Here is a 24,228-nt window from a genome sequence, read left to right on the forward strand (position 1 = left end):
AGAGTGTAGATTCCTTGAACCTACCCCAGACCTACCAAATTAGAATCTTGATGGCTGAGAAGCCTGCATTTTTATTAACTTTACAGGTGGTTGTATGCATACAGACTTCTGCTGTGAAGTTGGCTCAACATTCACTTATTTGGGGTTTATTACCAAATTTTCTCCAGGACATACACGGTTGAATTCTAGTCTTTGTACAGTCTCTCTTTGATTTGATTTCTATGAAGAACAATCTTAGGAAGGCATAGGGTCCTACTTTCCCTGGTGTTCAGCAGAGCTGCAGAGAATACCAGGTTGCAACACTCTTGTCAAAGCCCAAGTCACCTGGACTCTTGCAGACCTATTGTGTATGGTGCTTTGGAGGTATTTGAGAGCAATGGACCCAGCTCATGATGCTTGGATATCACTTGCCTGGGTCATAGAGGACCACTTATACCTTAGACATTAGACTATAGCTAATCTAAGCTGTGGAGCCTTATAATAATAGTAATTAACATAATGACACTTTGTATTTCTCAAGTGCCTGTGGGCTGATGGCCTTACAATGCCATATTAAACACAGTGTACAACCTGCAGCTGAATACAGAAGTTCTTCTTAGACACTTCTCTTGGATAATGGCATGTTCAACTTGGAGAAATTGAATATTTCTAAGGAAACATTAGCGATTTTAGCGGGAAGTGAGGTAGTAAGGGGGGTAGGGTGATAGCTATTTTGGCATTCCAAGGTCTATCCTGGGTGAAAACAACCCACTTTTGGTTACTTTAATTATTATCTTTAATAACAAGAGGTGTTTAGCTAGAAAACACCCTCATTTTTCCTATTAGCTGTTCTGTGGATTTTACAAGTCCCATTCCCATATTCCTTCTGGATCCTTTATACACCCTTCTTTTCCCTGGCCCTCATTATTTTGTAATCATTTAGAGAGAGAATGTTAAAGAACCTTCTAGAAGGAACATTAAAGATTTCTATGATCAGACCCCTTTGTTTTATGGGGCAAGATAATTGAGACTGGAAAAAATGAAGGAAGAGTCACCCCAAATGGCCCAAAGAGCTTAGCTTAGGTATGGGAGATAGGAACATTTAAGTTCTAGTTATTCTCTATGTATGGCGTTGACAACTATGATCATGTTTTGTTTTGTTTTAAGATTTTATTTATTCATGAGATACACACAGAGAAAGGCAGAGACAGAGGCAGAGGGAGAAGCAGGCTCCCTGTAGGGAGCGCAATGTAGGACTTGATCCCAGGAACCCGGAATCACGCCTGAGCCAGACAGTCAACTGCTGAGCCACTGGTGCCCCACTGTTTTTCATTATATCCTTAGACCTTGTTTGTCTTAGAGTATAAGTTTGTGTCCTTTTACCAACCTCTCCCTATTTCTTCCACCTCCTAGCCCCTGGCAACCACTTTTCTGCCCTGCTTCCAGAGTTCTTGTATTTGTGTGTTCATTTGTGTATCTTTTCTCAACTGAGCTGGAGTCTATATTAAATGAATACAATTTAAAGTTGAGACTCAGTTTGAGTCTTTCAGAGATCCTGTTTAGTTATCAGCATTTTGCCTTCCCTTTTTTTTTTCTTTTATATTCTTTTTTTAAACCTCAACTTTTGACCCTGTGGTAGTCCCTTACCATTGCTGCTTTTTCATTTTCCTTCCATTAGCTTTTTCTGTATGCATTCTATCCCCTTTCCTCTTTCTTTTGCTTTTATGAACAAATCCTGTCACAACTTAGTAATTAAATATCCCAGAAAATAAAACTGAATAAATGTTTTAAAATCCTAAAGATCAACACTTTAGGAAAAGCAGACTTAATTGAAAGATAAAGAAAAAAGAAAAAGTACTGGGAGACTTCTGGAATATTTGAGTTTGTTTTTTTAAGCAGTTCAACAGCTGTAGAAATAGAGAATTCTTCATTATCACAATCTTTAGTCTTCATCTGCTCAGCCACAAGTGTCTGTATAACCAGCACTGCTCTTATGGGTGATTTATGGTGACCTTTGTCTTACAAATAAAATGAAAAATAATTTCTAAGATAACAGACTAAGAATTTGAAGAGGATAGAAAATTTAATCATTTATTCATCAAATACTTGATTGATAGAGAGGGGTCATCTCCTTATAGAGTACACTGTATTTTTTTTTAAGGATTTTATCTATTTATTCATGAGAGACACACAGAGAGGCAAAGGGAGAAACAGGCTCCCTGGAGGGAGCCCAATGTGGGACTCGATCCCAGGACCCCAGGATTATGACCTGAGCCAAAGGCAGATGCTCAACCACTGAGCCACCCAGGTGCCCCTAGAGTACACTGTATTTTAATGCAGACTGATGAGAGGCCTGGTGGTTTATGCAACCTGCTCTTCATCTTCATAGTAAGATGACTGAGCTAAAGGTACTCTGTACATATAAGAAATGCTTGGGAAAGATGGAAGGGGCCATGCAAAACCTTGTAATTTCTTATTCAAAACAGCTCAGTTCTATAAATATTTACTGGGGATCTAGAAAACAAATATTTGTATGCTAAGGACCAGGTGCTGGAGATACTGAGCTATAGAGAGAAAGGTAGAAACAGTGGGGGAACATAGCAAATTCATTCATTTCTCTGGGGAAGCAAAGTAGTCATGGAAACACCAACCATGTAGTTCCCCATACTAACCACCAGATGGGACTCTCAGCCATAGGCAGCTCAGTTGCTCCTCCAGTGGGCTTCCTATTGGATAGTAGGGGGAGAAGGTGTGGAGGTAGTTGCCTTATATGCGGGTAATCCACAACACGAGGCACTGTACTGTAGGCAAAATATTCCCTTTATTGTTTTTATCTCTCTGAGAAGAAAATTAGAGTAATTTTATTAGATTTATTTATCAAATGATGCTAGCTACTATTAGCTCTTCCTTTTCTGATGTTTACAGATTTAAGTTTTGGGGCAAGTACAGATATATTTTTCTGAGCATATGTATCAGAGTTAAGAGAGAGCATGAAAAAAGTTATTTCCTGTTTTCTCTGACTGGGATCTTGCCTTCTTAGTTAATTCCTATTCCTTCAAGACTCAGCTCAAATGTCCCCTCCTCTTCGAAACCTTTCGGCACTCTTTTACCAAGCAGAGTTAAGAACGCCCTCTTTCGTCCTCCTATGTGGCTGTTTATGGTCTATGATAGCTCCTATCTCATTGAATAATTTTTTTAATGATATTATGTCTGCCACTAATTAGGAGATTCTTGAGACTATGTATTATTTCTTTTTCTGTGTCCACCATTGAGTACAAAACCGAGTGCAAAACCTCACAGGTATTAGTCACAGAGTAAGCAAGTGTGAAATATTCATGAACTGTACTTTCTATAGACTATTTAAAGAGTATTAAGTTATTAATAGTTACTGAGAAGTCTTCCTCGGGGTTATAAATAAGCTATCAGGAGTCAGCTTATAAAATAATTGATTCTAGAAAACTTCTAGAAGGAAGCATTTATCTTAAGAGGGAAAGGGTTATAGGATTACGTCCAAGGACCACAAAATATGAAAGGCTTATCTTACTTGAGGCCTACTCCCATTGCAGCAGATGTGTGGAATTTTAAGACTTACTTGGAAGTTTAATTTTGTGGCTTATTTGGAATGCATTTTCTTACTACTTTAATTGAAAAAAAAAAATAGGTCCTTTCCTTAAATGAGTTTAAGTAGTCTAGGGATATCTTTGAGTAGTAGTCCAAATTTTATTCTATATTATAAATTTTTAAGAGGATCTTAATGGGAAAATGTGATTCACTTCAATCAATTCAAGTGATTGAAATCTGTTTTATAGCCAGCTTTTCTTTAAAGTGAACTATGTATTTCCCTTTAGAAAACAAACATATCCGTCTATAATTTTTAGACTTCTATGAAAATGAAAATAGCTCTTTAACTTAAGACTGTAAGACTTTTCCTTATAAAAATAACATCCTAATAATTTCCCTGTGTATGGAAAATTTCAATTTCTCTAATCTCGACTGGAAAAGTTTCTCCAAGGCAATTTAGAAAACTAAAGAAAAAAGTATTTCATCATCTTCAGCAAACATTTATCAAGTTCCTGCAATGGGAAGGTCATATTACCAGTTCCTTGGAAAAACCCCACTTATCCAAAAGTGAGACTCCTAGCAAGCCCCTGGAAAAGAGCCTTGATCCCTACATGCAGAAAAAGGGAGTCTGAGTAGCTACATAACCTATTTTAAAAATGCACTCAGCTGTTTTGTTTTATACTGACCTGGAAACTTGGTTGGTCTATTTTTATAGCCATAGTATATATGGAACAACAGATTAGAAGGCAGGTAGGCTGCAATGGATAGACTTGCTTTGAAAGCAGCAGGAAAGACAACTATACAAAGCAGGAAAAATAAAAAATACAATATGTTAACTGACATCCTCAGAGGTGGTTCCACACCATTGATAGTGTTTGTACTAAAATCCATTAATTCTGGTAGGCAACTTATTTAAGGATATGGGCTGTGGGGCCAGACAGGCCTGGGTTCTAGTCTCACATCTACCACCTACTGATGATACAGTCATGAATAATTTACCCACCATTCAGACTGAGCTTTTCTTCTGTGACAAAAATATCATGAAAACAACAAACCATAAAGATATCTATCACAAATATAACAAAAGCTGACATTTTTTTCCTGTAATAGTTGATCAGAACACTTTATCCTTTTGTAAAAGGATAAGGAATAGTGCCATTTAGTTTCCAAAAGAAGAAATAAAACAGCTAATGAATATAGAATATTTGCTGTCACCTAATGATTCCAATATTCAAAATTTAAATGATGTAATCTCTGCATCAGGTTTAAATCAGCAGGACAGTAAAACTATATAGACAAGCTCTAAATGAAGAAGCTCAGTTAGAGAGAAAAGACAGAGATCCAAAGGAAGAACAAAGTGACTGCTTGTAGAACGCTCATTGTAGCAGGAAAATTTAAACATGCTGGTACACACACTGTTCTCCTCATAAGATAGCTCCTGCTATATGGCTCCCAGTGGCGCTAACACTATCCATAGCAAAGGTGGTTTCTGGGAAGGGACCACCGTCACCATTCTGTATCTCCATGTTACTACTCTGACCCCTATAAAAGCTTCCAGGAGCAGTCTCCTCTTAGGACTGACAATCTTCACATGTCTGTTTGTATTCTCCACTTCTTGGACCTTTCTGTTCTCTGTGTCCATTATTTGGAAGCGGAATTCTTACTCTTTCAACATTACAGAGAAGCAGTGAGACTTCTTCCTCCCCTGACTATCCAACTAGCTTCATGCAGCTTGAGTCTGTATTATTGCTATTATTGCATGTCTTACACCTTGAATTTTTACATAGAGATTGTGGGAGGTTTTTTAAATAGAGAAAAAAAAGTTAAAGTTGGCAGAGTAGGGCATTTTTGTTTATTCTCCATGAATGCCATTGTTATTTCTTTCTCTGTTTCAAGTTATCACCTGTGGCTTAAGCTGTCTGGCAGCCTCACTTCTGCTTTAGTTCATGCCTGGAAATCGTACAGGTATGGAAAGCAATTTGTGGAGCTTTGGAATCATCAGTAAGACTCTTTTCATTTGGACAGCTAGAGGAGCACACATTTCATCGGAAATTCCTGTATTCTGAGGGAACTGATTTATGGCAAAGCATTGCAGGAGTTTGTGATGAAAAGATGTAGAGTTCTTTATTCTTTCAGCCAACATCATTGGAGTGCCTGGCATGTGCCAGGCGCTCTCCTAACATGGTTGGAGTGGAAGTCAGGTGTGTGGAATAAGGGTGAAGACCGCCAACCCTCAGAAAGAATGTAGTCGGCCGATAGAGACAAGCACATGAGTTTCTAGCTGGGACAGTGATGAATTCTGTGCTGGAAGTGTGCACACAGAACCAGCTGAGCCCAGCCAAGAGTGCTGTGAGTTCTGTGTAACTAAAGGCCCAGGGGCCCACAGAAGGGGTACTGAAGGAAGAATGAAATTTTCCCGAGAGGTGAAGGAGAGGACAGATGTTCCGGGCAGAAGGGATGTGCGAGTTAGGCCCAGAGGCAAGAGTATGCCTAGCATGGTGCATGGAACAACGTGGATGTCTAATCATGAGTGATCCTGGCTGTAGCTCACTCACATGCTAGAATTTAGTTAGGTAAACAGTAACAATCTAGAAGGGTTTCACATCTTCCAGGAAGACAAAAACAGAAAATTACTGGGTTTTAGTGTGTTCCTTGTCCCTGGATCATGTGCCCAGAGCTCACCATGTGTTGGGGCTGGAGTGGACACCCCTCCAGTCCCCTGCGCCATCCCCAGCCAGCTGTGGTCAAGTCCCTCTTCACACATTATGTTGAGAGCATTCCCCACTCCCTTAGCCTCCGTGTGGCGTGGCGGAGGCAGTGATTTAGAGGAGCCCACACCTTGCACCCATGTGTGGTTATCACCCACACACAGTCACACAGATGTGCTTCTTTGTCTTTCCTTCCAATGTTTCAAATAAAAAAGTTGAGCCCCTGCGAGGCACTTTCTAAATACTTGATGGCTTTTGGAGGCATGAGCACTAGCATCTAGCATGAGCACATCCTACCAGCTCATTTATCCAGAGAACTGAATTCAGTGAACATGGGAAGGAGGGACACAATAAATTCTTTCTTTACAAAAGAAAAGTAGGTGGTGGTGGTGGTGGGGCATCTCCTGAGGCAACAATATGGGCAGGTGAGCAAAGGCTGTGATTTGGTGGGTATTTGAAAGTGACAGTGGTGAATTGGGGAGTCTGGAAAGGGGAGAGACTTGTGGTCTAAATGTGTCAAACTCAGGCACATGAAAGATCTGTAGCATCCATGCTTTTTTTTTTTCTTTTCACGTAATGTTACTTAGTCAAACTTTTGGAGACTATTATAATGTTAAAAGTACCAGTGTGGCTCTCTTTGAATTTGTTAACAGTGGTTTATAATCTGATGATCCTAAGTTTTCCAGTTGTTAAGAGCCAGCTTTTCAACAGATTCCCATTAGAGAAAAGGCTCATAACTGAGGAATTGTTTCAACCGGCTAGACTTCATCAGGGAATTATGGGTAGGCAGTTTCTTTTTTAAGTGGCTTATAAAGCATTTGAAAAATGTCGTTGTGGGGTAGAGAGCACATGTCCAACCATTGTCCTTTTTTGGGGAGGGACACTGGTTGGCACATTCTTGTTTTATGTCGCCCGCACCCCAGGGCTTCTGTGTGACTCCTTGGGGGCTTGGGATGGCTCTTAGGGTCTTAGGTTGGTGCTGGAGGAAGCCAGTGATACTATCGGGGCTTGACCAGGTTTGTAGTGCCAGTGACTCCAGAGCTTGGGCCTGGGGATGGGGACCACAGTTGGACTGGGAGTCAGTAGAAAACAGAAATGAGACGTGGATTAGATGAGGATAAGCCATTTATTTCCCTCATTCTCAGAGAGTCTCTGGTTTGGCCCAACCTCCCAAAGTGTCTCAAAGGGCCTTTTTCCTTTTATTCTGGAACTACTTAGAACCCAAACTCTCCTACTTTTCAAGCAGGGGTTAGCCAGAGCTCTGTGGCAGACCTGCCCAGGATCTTATCCCAAACCCCGTGAGCAGGGCTGAGCCCCTGCATTCAGAGTATAAAAGGGAACACAAATGGGTGTGTCCTTTTTGGCACTCATCCCCCTGCAGTTTGTTTTTTTGTGGTCAGAGAATCTTGCACAGCAGTTACTCAGTGTCAAGCTGGCACAGCTGCAGCTAATTTAACCGGTCATCTGTTGAGTGAGGTACTATTTCCATTTGTGATTGGGGTAAACTGAGGGATGAGAGCTTTAATTATTTGATTTAAAGCCAGAGATAGACTCCGAGAGAACCAGGACCAAGCATTTGGACATCCTTTCTTTGCTTTCAATTTCAGACATACTTTACTAGATTATACCATTCCCTGTACCCTTAATTGGCATAAGTTTAAATTTTAGCCACTGCAACCATCACCTCATACCAGTTACTAATTCCTTAAATGAGTACCAGTTTAAATGAAGCCTTTTGAACTTACAGTCAAGTGCCTAGGAGTTGCACTTGTTTAAATAGAAATTATTTAGAAATTTGAAATGGCATACTTTTGCCTTTTATCATGGTTCCTCTAGTAGTGTTCAGGCCCAGAAGAAAAGTGCTGTCTTTGGGTACTAAGTACTAAAGTCTCTGGGCAGTAAAGATAAAGGGTGTTTGGAACATACTCCCCTTTCTGTAGAAGGATGCATGTGGGGAACTGGAACTTGCATCATGGTTAGTGTGTAGACTCCAGAGTCTGCCAGAACTGGCTTTGAATCCTGCCTGCCCCAGCTGGGTAATACTGGACAAGTTCCTTAAGCTCTCTGTGTGTCCATTTTGTCCCTTGAGGACAGTTGTGAGGATTCAGTGGGTTACAGCTACGGAAGCACCCTAGGGGCTTCGGGCTCTACTCCACACAGGAAGCACACGGGGAACAAGAGCTCTGCCTGGGGTGGCCTACCCCGGGCCAGGCTCCTCACTAGGTGCCATGACGCACATTCCCTTTCCATTTCCATGCAGTCAGGTAATCCTCTTCCTTCCACGGCTAGAACAGTGTTAGTCAAATGTGATTTTTTTAAGCATCTTGACTGAATATGACACTGCATCAGTGACATTTTGATAGCTGTCATTGCATGGTTTAGTTCCAGCATCTTTCAGCACTTTCAGAAGCATCAACCTTTACATGTTGGGGCTTCTCCAGCAGCAATTATAGCCACAAATGAAGAAAAGCTATACATGTTCCCATCAAATATCATTGAGATTTGTGTCACAGGCCTCTAGTGACAAAGACTTATTTAGCTGCTAGATGTCAGCTCTTTTTTCCTTCAGATAAAATTAAACTGTGGGGGTAACCATTCAATCCATGAGAATAAATTGCCTTTCCAATCATAATTCTGTAGAAAATCAGAGCTGGCACCAAATATCTTGACTTCTGTATAGTTTTGTTCTTGTAAGTGTATGGATGGATAGAGTGGGATGCCCCAAAGAAAAAAGAAAAGAAAAGAAAAGAAAAAAGAAAAGAAAAAAGGAATTGTGGTTTTTGACCAGCTTATGGCATTTCCCTCTGGTGAAATCCTTGCTCTTACCCGCATGCCATCTCAGCCTGTAGCTGTTCTGCTTTCTCCATGACCTTCATCTGAATGTGAAGCTCTGAGTGCTGGTACTTATTCCAGCCAACTCAGTAGGTGGGCCAGGATAAGTTTTATAATTAGTTTCCTTAATGGCCCCAACTGGCCGCTCTCAAAATAATTGTGTTAAATATGGCCTCTTGTGTTATGTGGGCTAAGTCAATAGCTGGCTATCTGCAGGGCTTTAGGACATGTAGAGAGCTATTTGCCCCTGGGAAGAAAAGAGCATCTTTCTGGACTTGAGGCAGGTCACAAAAAGGTACATCTGGAAAACAGTCGCATGTGGCTTAGATGGTTAAGGCAGCCCTTATGTCGACTCACGCTCCTTAGTAGATCACACAGAGCCAAGAGCAAAGATCTAGGAGAGGTGTGTAAGGCAGCCATCCTTGCTTGATAGTTAGGTGCCATATTTAGACATCAATGATATGTGATGAGTGAAATACTGACATTGCTAGGCCTTCGAAAGGGAAAAGGGAAGTGAATCAGAGGGCAGGCAGAGCAAGAAGAATTTTGACCACAGCCAGAAAGAAGGATAAAAGGAGAGGCAGAGTGTATCCCCACCTGACACGGTGTGCTACTTCGAAGTGTGGAACATGGTTTGGATGAGGTAGGCTGGCAGAACTAGCCAGAGGGCCCCTGAGTGGACCCACATAGCCGAAAGCTCTAAGGCAAGGTGTTCCAGAGCCATGAGAATGAGAGCTAAGGCCATGTGGGGGTGTTTCCCTTAGGGACACTGCCCATTGAAAATTGCTAGGTCCTCCCCATTTAGTTTCATCTCTAGGCCCACAGCTGCTCACCTCTAGGCCCACAGCTGCTCACCTCTACTCAGTCAGGAAGGCTGGAGATTGGTGTAGAACTTTTCCTGGAGCTGTCTTCTTAATAGGAAGTCCTAGACTTCAGGGACCAGTTGCAGGGGTGCATCTGGTGCAAGGAAACAGACGCTTTCAACTTCTACTTCGTATCTTGATACCGGAGATCATAGAGATGGAAAACAAATGCAAATCCCACTCCATGTGGTATGTCTGGCCACCTTCATGTGGGCAGTAAGAACTGGTGGAACCCCAGTCCAACACTGGTGGAAACGCGGCAGGTAGAGCAAGGCACTTGTGCACGGATGGATGGATGGCATTTATGCTTCTCTTCTGTGTGGTATTCATTGTTGTCAAACACAACGGAGTGAAAGCTGCCCCTCCCAGCCCCGACTGGAGTTTGTGCAGTGTGTCTGGGCCTAGAGCAGGCCTCCTCCTGGGCCGCCTTGTGGGCTGCCTGTGTCCTGAGAACACAAATATAAACCTCGGGCACATGAGGACATGCACAGGCCGCGGAGCCTGTCAAGGGCTCTGTCATGTTCCGAACGAACAGATGTTTATCCCACAACATTTTTCTTCTTGGGGTTTGTCCAATGCCTTTAAAAAAAAAAAAAAAAAAAAAAAAAGCTGTTTACTCTAATTATTCCCTTTTGCTGCCTTTGCTTGTTTTGCTTTGCTCTTTTCTTTTCCCCATACATTAAGGACTATTCGTGTGAGGAAATTCTGCCCAGCTGCTTTCTGGAACAGGCCATTCCATAGCTTAAACCAGGAACCCTTTGTTCTTGGATCGGAGTGGAACTCAGATTGCCTTGTCACATGTATCTTGGCGCTTCTTTCCTGCAGTTTATAGGCTTTTTAAAATCTATTTCCTTTCTACCCCAAAGATGATCAGCTTCCATAACTTTTCTGAACATAAGTAACTCCAGATCCCTTCCTTGTCTCAGGTTTTCTCCTATGGTTCAGACAGTCCTTTATTAATAAGCACATACCGAATTTCTGAATACCATGGCACTGTACTGGGTATTAAAAGAGAAATTGAATTTTTTTCTTGTTCATTGGTTTGTTTGTATTTCCTTTATTCAAGAAATATTTTTTTTAGTTCCTCCTATGTACCAGGTCTGTGCTGGGTGCAGAGGAATCAGCAATGAGCAAAACAAACACGGTCCTTGCTTTCAGGGAATAACCAGCATGGTGGTGGTGGTGGGGCGGGGAATGGGGGAAGACATGTAAAGAATTAATAACAATTCAGGGAGATACAGGCTGTAAAAGTAGTGCTCAGGGTTCTTTGAAGAATGGAAAGAGTGTTAATTGGTCCTGCCTCAGGCATCAAAAATAACTTTGCAGAGTACCTGACATGTGAGAATATTCCAGAGAGGGCAGCATATCCAGAGACAAGGAGGTATGAAAGTGTGTTTGGAAAATGATAGTTCAGTGGGTTCAATATCTAGAGTGCAAAAAGAGAGGACAGAGAAGATGAAGCTGGAAAAGTAAGATGGGTAGCCAGGTGGCGAAGGTCACATGACATGACACATTTAGAAATCTAGAGTTTGTCTTACAGAAGATGGGGGTGGGGATGTGAAGGGCTTTTAAGCAGAGAAAATACATACTCAGTGTTAGGAACTGAATTGTGATCCCCCCAAATTCATAATGTTGAAGACCTCACCCCTAATATGTTAGAATATGACTGTATTTGGAAGTAGGGTTTTAGAAGAAGCAAATTAAGTTAAAATGAGGTCATTCGGGTAGGCCAATCCAATATGACTGTTGTCCTTCTAGAAAAGAAGAGATCGGGACACACACACACAGACTGTGGAAAGACTGTGGAAAGACATAGGGAGAAGACCATCTAGCAGCCAAAAAGAGTGGCTTCAGAAAAAGCCAGCCCTGCCAGCACCTTGATCTCAGACCTCTGTCCCCCAGAACTGTTAGAAAAGGAAGTTCTGTTGTTTAAGCCAATGATTAGTGAAATTATTCAATTTAATTTATTTATTTATGTTAAAGATTTTTTTTTAATTTTTATTTATTTATGATAGTCACAGAGAGAGAGAGAGAGAGAGAGAGAGAGAGAGAGGCAGAGACATAAGCAGAGGGAGAAGCAGGCTCCATGCACCGGGAGCCTGACGTGGGATTCGATCCCGGGTCTCCAGGATCGCGCCCTGGGCCAAAGGCAGGCGCCAAACCGCTGCGCCACCCAGGGATCCCCTTAAAGATTTTATTTACTTGTGAGAGAGATAGACAAATAGGCAGAGGGAGAAGCAAGCTCCCTGTGGGGAGCCTGATGTGGGACTCAATCCCAGGACCCCGGGATCACAACCTGAGCCAAAGGCAGACACTCAACCACTGAGCCACCCAGGTGCCCCAGTGAAATAATTTTGAAGAGAATATTTACATAGCTTAACAGTAGAAAACATTTTTGGGTACTGTATTCTTAAGGATCTCGGAAATACATTTGTTTATAAGTAATCTGTATTACCTAATGACAGGCCATTTGTTAACCAGTTTGCTAAGTCCCTTTGGTAGATAACGTTCAGTCGGTCGGCTGAGATTCAGTTACTCTGTGTATTCCAAAGTACTTGAACTATAGTACCTATAACATCGAGAAGATAATAACATTCAGATGCTGTTTTTCTTTGCACTTATTTAATCTGTGTTTCTACGCCATGAATTGGGTACCATTAATATTTTCTCATTGTCAGGGGTGAAATGGAGGCTTAGAGAAATTGCTAAATTTCCCAAGACCACACAGCCAGTGAATGTTAGAGTCACATTCTTCTATTTATATGAATCAATGAGCGTTTTCATTAATACTTAGAAAGACTTTCTTGGACCTCATTCAAGAGCTTTTTGCTGCAGAAGAACTCAAGGAACCCAATGTAACACACTTAACACCTAAAAGGTGTGCTTCTGTAGTCTAGACTCAGAAGATACCTTTAAAGAAAGTCCAACACGGAGTTAAACCATTTTGCCAGAAAGGGATGGAATGGCCCAGTAGGATGGATAAATGATATCCTTTCTATCTTTGTCTAGTATAAAAGTTGTATCCTTTGTACCGAATTAAATAATTTCACCAGTATCTGATTTCCTTGGAAGGCCATTGCTCCAGCCTTCTGCAAGTGTAAGAAAAGTACAGTTAGGACTTATATAAACCCTGGCCTGCCACTTCTGGGGGAATTCTGCACATAGCTTGGTGTGGTATCATGGGGGTTGGCCGGTGTGCTTTGAACAGGTAGTGATCACCCCTAGTGGCTCTGAATTTTTTCCTTTCGTTTATTTCTAACTCTCCCCCTGTTTGAGGGCTTTGCAAGGTTTGGGGGCATGTGAAAATGAAAGTTTGTGGCCCAAGGTCCTTACCTTCCTGTTCAGTACATTGCTGGAACTTATTCATATATTTATGATTCTCAGAGGACAAGAAGCGCAGTTCTGAACAAGATTCTGATCTCTGAAGCTAGTATCTTGAATGAACTTAAAGGATCTCTCTAAAAGTTGAATGGCTTCAAGTCAGACCTAAAATGGAGACAGGAAGATATTAGTATCCTCACTTTTTTTTTTCCTCCTGTTTTATCTTGGTGGATATCCGGTAACTTCACCTCTCATCCAGGATAATTAGTGTCAGTTCTAGTCCTCATGTCAGTCAATTCAGCCAGCCTTAGAGCGACACTGCAGTATGGGTTTTGAACAAACTGATGAAAGATTGAGCTTAACTCCAACGTGTGGGCTTCTTATTATCTTAGTACTCATATTAAAGACCTGCCTAACTGTATTTTATTATGGGTTTATTTGAAACTTTATTTTTTTAAAACCCAGGTAAGGATTGTGGGTCATTTTTTTACGGGCTCTTTGGAACATAATATTGAATGAAATTTTCTTTCAAGTGGTAGTAGTAAAATAAACCTGAAATCTATTACTTTGATTGTAGGTGTCTTTGGTTGAGGGGCGAATCACTTCTATTTTTAAAGATGTTTTTGTTTTACTCTAAGTATGTGCAATATCAATGACATTGTTACTTCTTACCCATTCTAGAAGATAACTTGACAGTATGTTAAAAACCTTGAAAAAAATGGATACCTCTTGTTCCAGAATTAATACAGTTCTTACCTAGGTGGAACCTCTTTGGCTTAAGGCATTTATTCACCTGTCTTTATGAGCTCTTCAAAGAAACAGTCTAAATGTCCAATAACAAGGGGTTAGATACGGGTATTATGACCTATCCATATAAGAGAATCCTGTCAGCCATTAAAAAAAAATGACTAATGGCATGGAAATATATTTCTAGTACACGGCATTACAGAAGTCTTGGTATACTGTTAAGCTTTAATAACTTCAGAAGTGTAAATGCTTCAATAATTTTAAAAAATTATTTGAAAGTTTAATTCTTAAAATTTCTTTTACGTTTCACTTTTTGAATTTGGGGTGATTTTTAATTTTTTTGGTTTCAGTTAATATTTATCAGACTAAAACAATAAAAATTAATTTGTTTGAAATTGTATAAGTAATGTATATTTTATAACAATAAGCACAAAAATTATAAAACAAATGATAAGTAGGGGTGATAATTTCTTAAAGCAGACTTTTAAAGTGGTAAGTTTAGCTTGCATGATTCGATTTTTGTAAAAAAATATATTCTTGTATACATTGGAAATAAAAAAGGAAGGCCATACATCAAAATGAATAGTAGTTTTCTCTGGGGTGGTGGGATAATGAATTGTTTTAGTTTTCCTCTGTATTTTTATCTATTTCTCCAGTTTTCTACAATGAACATGTATGACTTTCTATTCAGAAAGTCTTATTTAAATATTTTAAAGAGGAGTCAGTATCCTGACTCCTTTGATATCCAGCGTATCACAGTTAATGTGTATGAAAAGCTAGGAATATTAACTCCATTCACCAAGTGCCATTAAAGTAATTAACTTAACTTTTAATGCTGAAAATAAAGAACAACTGAAATATAAGAAATATTCTTCCTTATAGCTATAAGCTGTTTCTGTTTGATAGTATCAACATTTTCTAGAAGTTATTTTTAGATTTTTGTGAACTACAACAGAATAATATGAACTTCAACAGAATTATATAAATGTAGAAGGAAGATTGGAGGGCTTTTTATTATTATTGTTTTGTGTTTTATGGTTCTAAGCAATTAAACAAGGATTCATGAGTAGAAGCAATAAAGGAAAAGAATTTATCTTTGTAAGAAATTTGTTTCTCTCTCACAGTTTTAAAATATTGTTAAAAGAAAAATCAGTGTATCCATTAAAGGATATACAAATTAAAAAGACATTAAAGTGAAGTAAAAGATATAAAAGGATATACAGTGCAAAGTACATTTGTACAACCCCAGATCCCCTAGATTTGTAGTCACTCTTCTCCCAAAGTAGCCAGTGGACAAGTATGCACATCCTTCAGGAATATACAAGGGTATACGAATGTATCCTTTCACTTGTCTGATATCAAACTATACACAGTATACTGTAGCCTGTTTTTTTTTTTTTAACTTAAAAATATAGCATGGAATCATTTTGTATTAAGCCAGATAGGTCCACTGGATGGTTATGACATACTTTATTTAACCACATCCTTTTTGATGAACATGTGAGTGTTTTTGTTTTCACTCTTTTGCCACTATCACTAAATAGGAGTATCTTTGTACTTACACTGAGGAGTATTGTTACAGTGGTCACAATCTGTCGAACAATCAGAAGTGGTGATTCCTCTAGTACTTGATAGTTTTCGAAGCTTTTCTTTTGTATTACCTTATTTGCCTCCCTTGGCCTTCAAAATAGTTAGTTCTCCACTGTTGGGGGTGATCAAGCATCAGAGGCATTTGCAAGGTTGCTGTAGAGATGAGGTCACTCATTTAATGGTCAGGTGCCCTCTGGCCCAGTTGCAGGGAGGTGAGGCAGTCCGTTTGTGCTCTTGCCATAATAAAGGCATATGTCTTTTAGCAGTTGGTGTTTTCTTACTAATACAGACTGAAGACAAGGGAAAGAGGAGGGAAATCCCATTGTATGCTAATCATTGTTCATCTTTAGTGCCCTATGCTCAATTTTAAATGGACTACTCTAGTGAGAATTTCATTTACACCTTGCTTGTGGCGCTTCTCAATTCCATAGTAATTAATAAGTTATATTGTTGATACCATAGCTGGGTCTCCTGGGGTGTGTGTAGCACCCGGAATGTTTACTGATTTTTATGAAGCTCATCACAGAAAACTATAGATTGGGACCTTGTTTTCTTCAGATTTCAGAGTTTGTTTCATTTTCTTCTCTTCAGCTAACTTAGAAACAGTGGCTACTTGATTTTTTGTGTGTAATACTTTTAGAACAAAGGACTTTCTTAACATGTTATATGCTCATCAGAGTTTTGCTCAGGGATGTAATCAAAAGGGAATGGTAAAGTCCCAGAAACTCAGGGAATGAAACATTCCTAAAGATTACCTACCTCTTCTATGTTCAGTTTATTTTGTTTTGAGCTGTGCATTGACAGTATTCAGCATACTACCCTTAATGGAACTGGCCATTCTTTTTTTTTTTTTTTTTCTGGCATCTGATAGTATGATCAGATGAGTATGTTTGTTCAGAGCTTTGGAGAACAACATCTGTGATAAACTGCATGAGTCTGTTCTCCCTTCTAATTTTTTGATGTTCATTGTATCAAATTTTTCTTATCAAAAAGACAAAAAGGTTTTCATAAGAGTCTGAAGGATCTCCTCTGGTTACAGAACAGGGAAGATGCAGTAGTGCTTCGTGGCTGCCACCCACGTTTAGCCCCAACACACCTACACTGCATGTGTCTGCTGCCCTATTCTGCTTCATTGGCTCCTTTGGACAGGAAGAACATCGGAAAAGGACTGGGCGAGAAGTCCAGGGCTGTGGCACTCTGCTTCTACATGTCTTTTTCCTCAGGACATCCTGGGTCTGTTCTTTCTGTCAGCTTATACTTCCAAGCAAAGAAAACCTTGTCTTGGCAAGGTGTGGCTGCTCTCAGAGTACTCTGGATGAGTGAATATGTGTGTGTGTGATGGTGATGGACAAGTGTTTCTGTACTTTCTTACTGAGTAGAAGAAGAAATCAAGTTTCAGGTATTATCATCAGAGCAGTCCAAATGTGTTTTCTGGACAAGTTAAAGCAACTTTTAAAATTTATTTTTTTAAATTTTTATTTATTTATTCATCATAGTCACAGACTGAGAGAGAGAGAGAGGCAGAGACACAGGCAGAGGGAGAAGCAGGCTCCATGCAGGGAGCCTGACGTGGGATTCGATCCCGGGTCTCCAGGATCGTGCCCTGGGCCAAAGGCAGGCACCAAACCACTGCACCACCCAGGGATCCCAACTTTTAAAATTTAAAACCTCATTTATTATTAGCTCAGGCTACTGTAACAAAATACCATAGAATGGGTGACTTAAACTCAGAAGTTAATTTCTCACAGTTCTGGAGGCTGGGAAGTCCAAGTTCAGTATAGTCAGTTTCTGGTGAGACTTCCTGGCTTGCAGATGGCTGCCTTCTTGCTGACTTCTTCAGATGGCAGAGAGAGCAAGCAAGCTCTCCAGATCTCTCTTTTAGGACACTAATCCCATCAGACCTGGGCCTTGCCCTCAGGACTTCATCTCATCTAATTACTTCCCAAAGACCCATCTCCAAATACCATCATGTTGAGAATTAGAGCTTCAGCAGCACATGAATTTGAGGGGGACACAGACATTTGGCTTCTGCCTGAGTTAGCTTTGTGGGGCTTGCCCTCGTACAGGTTATTATTTACTTCTTACAAGGCCCTAATTGAGCAAAAACTAATGATATATAAATACATGACTCTATTTACTCTTAATCCCTTTGGTGTGTATAATTCACAAGCCCCTAGGCCTCACAAGACCTCAGGTAAGGGCCAGGTAGGATGCCAGATTCCCCAGATCCAAATAGCCTCAGGAAGGGGTGAGAATGTTTTAAATTAGCTGTCTGAGATGTCCTAGTGTTCAGAGCAGGGGGACGGTGTACTTGAGTCATTAAAAGCAGCCACAGTGACCCAGCACATCTCTGGTGATCTGGCTCCCAGGTTGTTGAGTTCAGCAGGGAGCAAGGCTTTTGGATCACACTGAGTGTGGCTCTAATGTCTGCAGACTGATTTCATGCTGGGACCACAGTGTCCCTAATCTTTTCTTGGTGATTTTAGATTTTTAACTCAGGTCTGGTTGTTGGATTGACATGATATTGTCATTTCTGTTTGATTTATCAGTGCATCATTTGATGATGAACTGCCAAGAAATCAATGACAACTCTGTATTGCCAGTGAAAATTTCAGGCAGCTTCAAGCATTCATGTACAGGTTGGTACATGACCTTTGGGTTTGCAAGTCTTGGATGTTACCCAGGAGAAACAAAAAATGAGGACAAGATTGAGAAATAGGATTTATAAAGGTTAAGAGAATTAGGAGGATGAAGAGAAAGATTATAAACTCCCTGTGTACAGGTATTTGAATGAAAAACAAAGTATTAAGGGACAGGATCCCTTGCTTTAGAGTAGAATGACACCTTCCAGCCAGTTTATGAAGCACATCTCACTAAGGAGTTTTAATTTTCCCATTAATCTTCACAATAAAATCAGAAATGTGGTTATCCATAGGACTACATTCTAAACCTTTGGGAAGGCCTACTAACCCATTTATTCATTCATTAAACAAGTATGTACTGGGCATCTACTTTATACCAGCCACTATTCTAGGTACTGGGGAGGTAGCAGTGAACGGAATAGATACGAATTCCTGTTGGTGTGGAGATTATGCCCTAGCTGGGGAGACAGACAATAAAATAAATAAGAACATGGTGAGAGAGCAAGGAAGAGGGATGCAATGTGGGGGTGGAGGCGCAAGATGAAGTTGCTATTTTGGATATGGCGGTCAGGGAAAAGCCTCACCAAGAGAGTGACATTTTAGCAGAAGGAAGTACAAGAGTGAGCCATGCATCTGTCTAGGGAAGGAGAATCAGCAAGCATGGAGGCTGGGATGGGAGTTTACTAAAAGTGATCAGGGATCAGCAAAGATCCCAGTATGGCTGGAGTAGAATATGTGTTGAGGCTGGGGGTAGGAGGTTGAAGGTGGAGTGTATGGGAGTGGGGAAGGTGAATGATGTGATCCATCATTTTAACAAGGTCACTCTGACTGCTATCATGTGGATAGATGAAAGGAGCAAGAGTAGAAGCCAGGAGACTAGTTAAGAGGCTCCTCCAAAGTCCAGGTGAGAGGTGATAGTAGCTTTGAGCTGAATGATAGCAGTAGAAGTGATATTGAATGGCATGTGTCTGAATATGCTGAGGCAGTTGAGGATTTGCTGGTAGATTGGATGTGGAGTGAGAGTAGAACTAGCGTTAATTCCAGGGTTTTCGTTTCTTTGTTTGGTTTTTATGGGTTCAGCCAGAAGAATGGAGTTATTCTTTACTGAAATTAAAAACTCTGTGGTAAAGCAGGTTGGGCTTTGGGGTGGGGCTGGGGAAGATCAGGGGTTAGGTTTTAGATAACATTGAGTTTGAGATGTCTGTTAGATCTCCAAGTGGATATGTCAGTTAGACAGTTGGATGTGTGAATCTGGAGCTCAAGGGAGAAGTCTGGTCTGGAGATACATATTTGAGAGTTGTTGGTAGATAGGTACCATTTAAAGTCTTGATAGTAGATGAGCTCATGTAGCAAGCAAGTGCAAGATGGAGAAGAGAAGACTGAATCTGAGCCCTGGAGCTCCTACAGGAACTAGCTCCAGGCAAAGTTGATTGTCTAAGTCAGGGGCCAGCAAACTTACTGTAAAGGACCCTATAGTCAATAGTTTATGCTTTGTGAGCCAACCCTTCAACTCTGCCAGTGTAGTGCAAAAGCAACCATAGGCAATCTATAAACTAATGAACATGGCTTTGCATATTTAGGCAGCAGGCTGGATTTCGCCCATAGGCCATAATTTGTCAACCTTTGATATGTTCTAGCACTTGTCTTTGTACCAAGACTTTTCCTGCTTTCTTAGACTGTAGACTTTTATTCTAATAGTCCATTTTGAGTAGACAGCCATAGTGTGTGATAGAACCAGTATATAACCTGATACATTAAATTGGTCCAGCCTGATCTAGTCAGAGAAGTCCTAAATTTCAATATTTTACTTTACTTTAAGTTCTGACCCTTTAGTGTATTTTAATCAGTTGTATGAGGAGAATGCATAACAGTTACTGGAGATAGGAAGACAGTAAAATTGACAAAGGTGAGTTAAAGAAAAAGAAGCCAGTCTGCAGCAAGATAGATTTAGATTGATTTAGATTGTGTATAAATAACCTTAAGATAGTCACAGTTGTTAAATAATTTACCCAAGATAATTCATGGGATAACTACCTTAAAAGATGTTTGTTTTCTTTTGATTTTGTTTTTGTTTAAAGGTTCTTTCTATAACTTGGGGGGTAATTTGGATTTTATAATCCAAAGACCAAAGCATTAAACACATGGCAATGAGTTCTATTTTTGACTCCTGATAGTATCTGTTCACTTAGTAATATGCATTTAAGGTTCCTTCATGGTGCACCTGGGTGGCTCAGTTGGTTAAACATCGGCCTTTGGCTCAGGTCAGGATCCCAAGGTCCTGGGATCCACCATGTCTGTCAGGTTCCGTGCTCAGCAGCGAACCTGCTTCTCCTCCTCCCTCTGCCCTTCCCCTTTGCTCATGTTCACTCTCTCTCTTTCTAGAAATAAATAAATAAATAAATAAATAAATAAATAAATAAATAAATAAATAAATAAAATCTTAAAAAAAAAGATTCCTTCATGTCTTTTCATGGCATGATAGATAATTTCTTTTTAGTGCTAAATAATAGTCCACAATCTGGATGTACCACAGTTTATCCATTCACCTACTGAAAAACATCTTGATTGCTTCCAGGTTTTGGCAGTTATGAATAAAGCTGCTATAAATATCCATGTGCAAGTTTTTGTGTGGACTTAAGTTTTTCAGCTTTTTTGAGTAAATACCAAGGAGAATTGCTGGATTATGCGGTAACAGTATATGTAGTTTTCTTAAGCAACTGCTGAGCTCTTTTCCAGAGTGGCTGTAGTGTTTTCATTCCCACCAGCAATGAATGAGAGTTCCTGTTGCTCCACATCTTCACCAGTATTTGGTATTATCAGTGCTCTGGATTTGGGGTCTTCTTTTTTATATATATATATATTTTTTTTAATTTTTATTTATTTATGATAGTCACAGAGAGAGAGAGAGAGAGAGGCAGAGACATAGGCAGAGGGAGAAGCAGGCTCCATGCACTGGGAGCCTGACGTGGGATTCGATCCCGGGTCTCCAGGATCACGCCCTGGGCCAAAGGCAGGCGCCAAACCGCTGCACCACCCAGGGATCCCTGGGGTCTTCTAATAGATGTGTAGTGGTATCTCTTTTCCTTATGACAGATCACATGGAACATCTTTCCGTATGCTTATTTGCCACCTGCATATCTTTTTTGGTGAGGTGTCTGTTAAGGTCTTTGGCCCACTTTTTTATTTGGTTGTTGGTATAATTACCTGTTGATGTGTCTTGATTGGTTGATTGGTTGGTTTAGGAAACTGGATTAGGAGTATATTTCCAAAGAATGGTCATTGGAAGTATAGGAGAGCCTTGTGACTATCTAAAGAACTTTGAGTAATAGTAATAGATGTTGAGTAGTTGAAGTTATGCAGTCCTGTGTCATTTTTGAGAAATTAGTCCATTACGATGGCTCTAACATAACTGAATTTATCACTATGTATTGCTTATCTAGACAGTAAATATATATCTTTTGATGGTCAGTATTTAAACATATTGATGCCAGCAATAAAGTTCTCACGGACTATGAAAGCCATCTGGGTTGATCTGGGACTTTACTTTTGGACTCATTATTCTGGAGCCTCAAATGGTTCAGTGATATTGGGAATCTTAGAACCTCTTCTGAACTGTTGAAGAAAGAACCAGTGTAAACCTACTTTGAGTTGCATAAGAACTTCCTCTCTCCTCCGTTCAGCCCCTTTTTGTTTCACCCACAGCCCCAGGTTGTCTGGAGAAGGCCCCGAGATGTTGTCTCAGGTTCAGAGAGGTTGTCCTCCCAGAATCTGTCTCTCTTTGCTTTGGGGGAGGGTGGAATGTGTGGGAATGTGTCAGAGCTGATGGCCCCCCACTTGGGGACATAGGTTCTCCTTCTACTAGATGATATTGCACGGTCTGTGTAGAAACACATTACAGGGCACTTAAAAGTGGAGTGAATCCATTACATTTTAGTGGGGCTTCTGTCCTGAGGGTCTCTAGATTTCTGAACTATGACACCCATAGAATCATGGTTCACAGCGCGGAGTTGAGACACCACTAGGGCACCCCATCGACTCCACACAGGTGATAAAACTATTGAACAGAGACATCCCTCCCATGTTTAGAGTCACGTGACATACTAAATGGCAGTGGCAGGACTAGAATTATGGTGGGTCAGTGTCAGAAAGGATTTGGATCATCTGTATTGTAGTTCAGAGTTCCCAGGCTTTAAACAGAGGACCAGGTTGGGTAAGGGGATCCGCTATGGGGTTATTACAAACACTGCAAACTCTATGTACAGCAACTGTTGTTTGCAGACTAAATAAGTGTCTAACATCTGTATGCCATTACCTTAAGAATCAATGCTGGCTCTGCTGTGATTAATACATTGGAGTTTTGTTTTCAGCTGTCATTGCATCAGAAGTATCTTTTTATCATTGTGTATTTTCTAATCGCACAGATTTTTAAAATATAACTGCTGTTATTTGATTAGCCTGACAGAGGCTTTGATGCATTAAAATGTCCCTCATGCTTGAGAAGATTGAGAAATGCAAATCCAGCCCAACCCTCCAACTTACTTTACGGGCTAGGACACTGAAATCCAGAGGAGATGGTCAGTAATAAAGTAGGGACTAGATCCTGGTTCTTGCAGATCCAAAGGGATTATTGTTTTGGTGTTTTTTTAAAAGTATGTCATTGATGGTTCCCATTAATGCAAAGCACTCTTATGAATTAGGAAAATTCCTAAGATATCCTTCTTCCCTCAGTATAAGTGAAGGTCGCATAATGAGGCATGAAACAAGCAAGCCATAGCAACACATTATGACAAAGGCTGGTGCCTGGCTTTACTGTAGAGAAGCTGAACATTTCTCCAGCCCAGCAGCCAGCCGCCTTATCATGGAGCCAATCACCAGTTCAGACAGCATTTAAACAAGCCTGACAGGTGTTTGCTCCGTTATAAGCCTTACACAGATTCTGCAGTTACACTGTCAAGCCAGCCGCACGGCTTTTCATATTACTTTTGGATAGAAGATGTTACACAAAAATAAAGTACATTGATTTGTTTGTGAGAGCTGAGGGTAGACGCCAACATCTGTTAACCAAATGGTGATGGTGTACAAAATGCATCTCCTGTTTATGTGTGTGTGAGTGTGCTCTAAAGAAAGGATTTGTCTTTCTTGGGAAAGCCTAATCTCAGAGAGTTACAGTGTAGTTATTTGCTCACAAAGACACACACATACTCTCTTTCCTTTGTGCTCTTATTCACACAAAACTTAACTCCCGGTGTGTTGAGCAATGGTTTGCATTTGAGCAAAGGAGGTAAGTGTACACTTGCTCAGTTGGATCAGTAACTCCTTAACTATTTAGTCTTCTTTTGTAAATGAGATAAATCTCTGGATTACTGAGAACCTCAACCAAAGATCCAGGGCCATGACTTGTGAAGATTAACCTAGACTGACTTATATTCAATTGCCTTTGCCTCCCTTATTCTAAGGAGTTTCAAAATTTCATGAAACAATTAGTATGTAATGTCTTATATAGAGGAAATGTCTACTATGAAATCAGTCATTGGATGCATCTCACACACTACTTTGAGAGGTGGCTTTGATTAAGTCACTTGTTTTCTTAAGGGTTTATCTTGATAATTTTCTTTCATGGTTCATAACGAGATGGAAGAGATTTATGCCTCTACTGTCCTGAAGTTTTTGTGTTACTCTTTTATCTTTATTGAGGCCAAAAAGAATAAAGTTGTTTAAATCACTGGTGACTATAACTCATTTATGTTGAGAGATGGGTCTTTGAATAGGTTAAAAAAGAATATATAGGCAGATGTATAAGGTGCCTGTCAGCTAAAAAGACCCACCCAGTTTAGAGTAACGTTAATGTATCAAAACCTCATTTCTTATCAGAATGTAGTTATATTAGAACAAAATTCCGGAAAGAAACTCATCTGCCTGCAGACAGAGCCATGCACCTGAACCCCAGGTGGGTGTTTGTGTTTGGGTCTGTTTCTAGGTGGAATG

General features: G+C 40.3%; 1 protein-coding gene and 1 long non-coding RNA gene across 9 annotated transcripts in view; one reads left to right on the forward strand and one right to left on the reverse strand.

The window, feature by feature from the left end:
• Window positions 1-24,228, forward strand: part of BABAM2 (BRISC and BRCA1 A complex member 2) — a 406,643-nt gene that overhangs the window by 247,992 nt on the left and 134,423 nt on the right. The window lies entirely within an intron of this gene.
• Window positions 12,333-22,931, reverse strand: LOC111090554. The gene is made up of 3 exons (XR_005372262.1): window positions 22,783-22,931; window positions 13,277-13,429; window positions 12,333-12,512 (listed from the first exon to the last, which is right to left on the reverse strand). It is a non-coding gene; the product is annotated as an uncharacterized LOC111090554 (long non-coding RNA).

The sequence above is a fragment of the Canis lupus genome, chromosome 17 (assembly GCF_011100685.1).
Source record: "Canis lupus familiaris isolate Mischka breed German Shepherd chromosome 17, alternate assembly UU_Cfam_GSD_1.0, whole genome shotgun sequence".
Classification (NCBI taxonomy): Eukaryota; Metazoa; Chordata; class Mammalia; order Carnivora; family Canidae; genus Canis; species Canis lupus.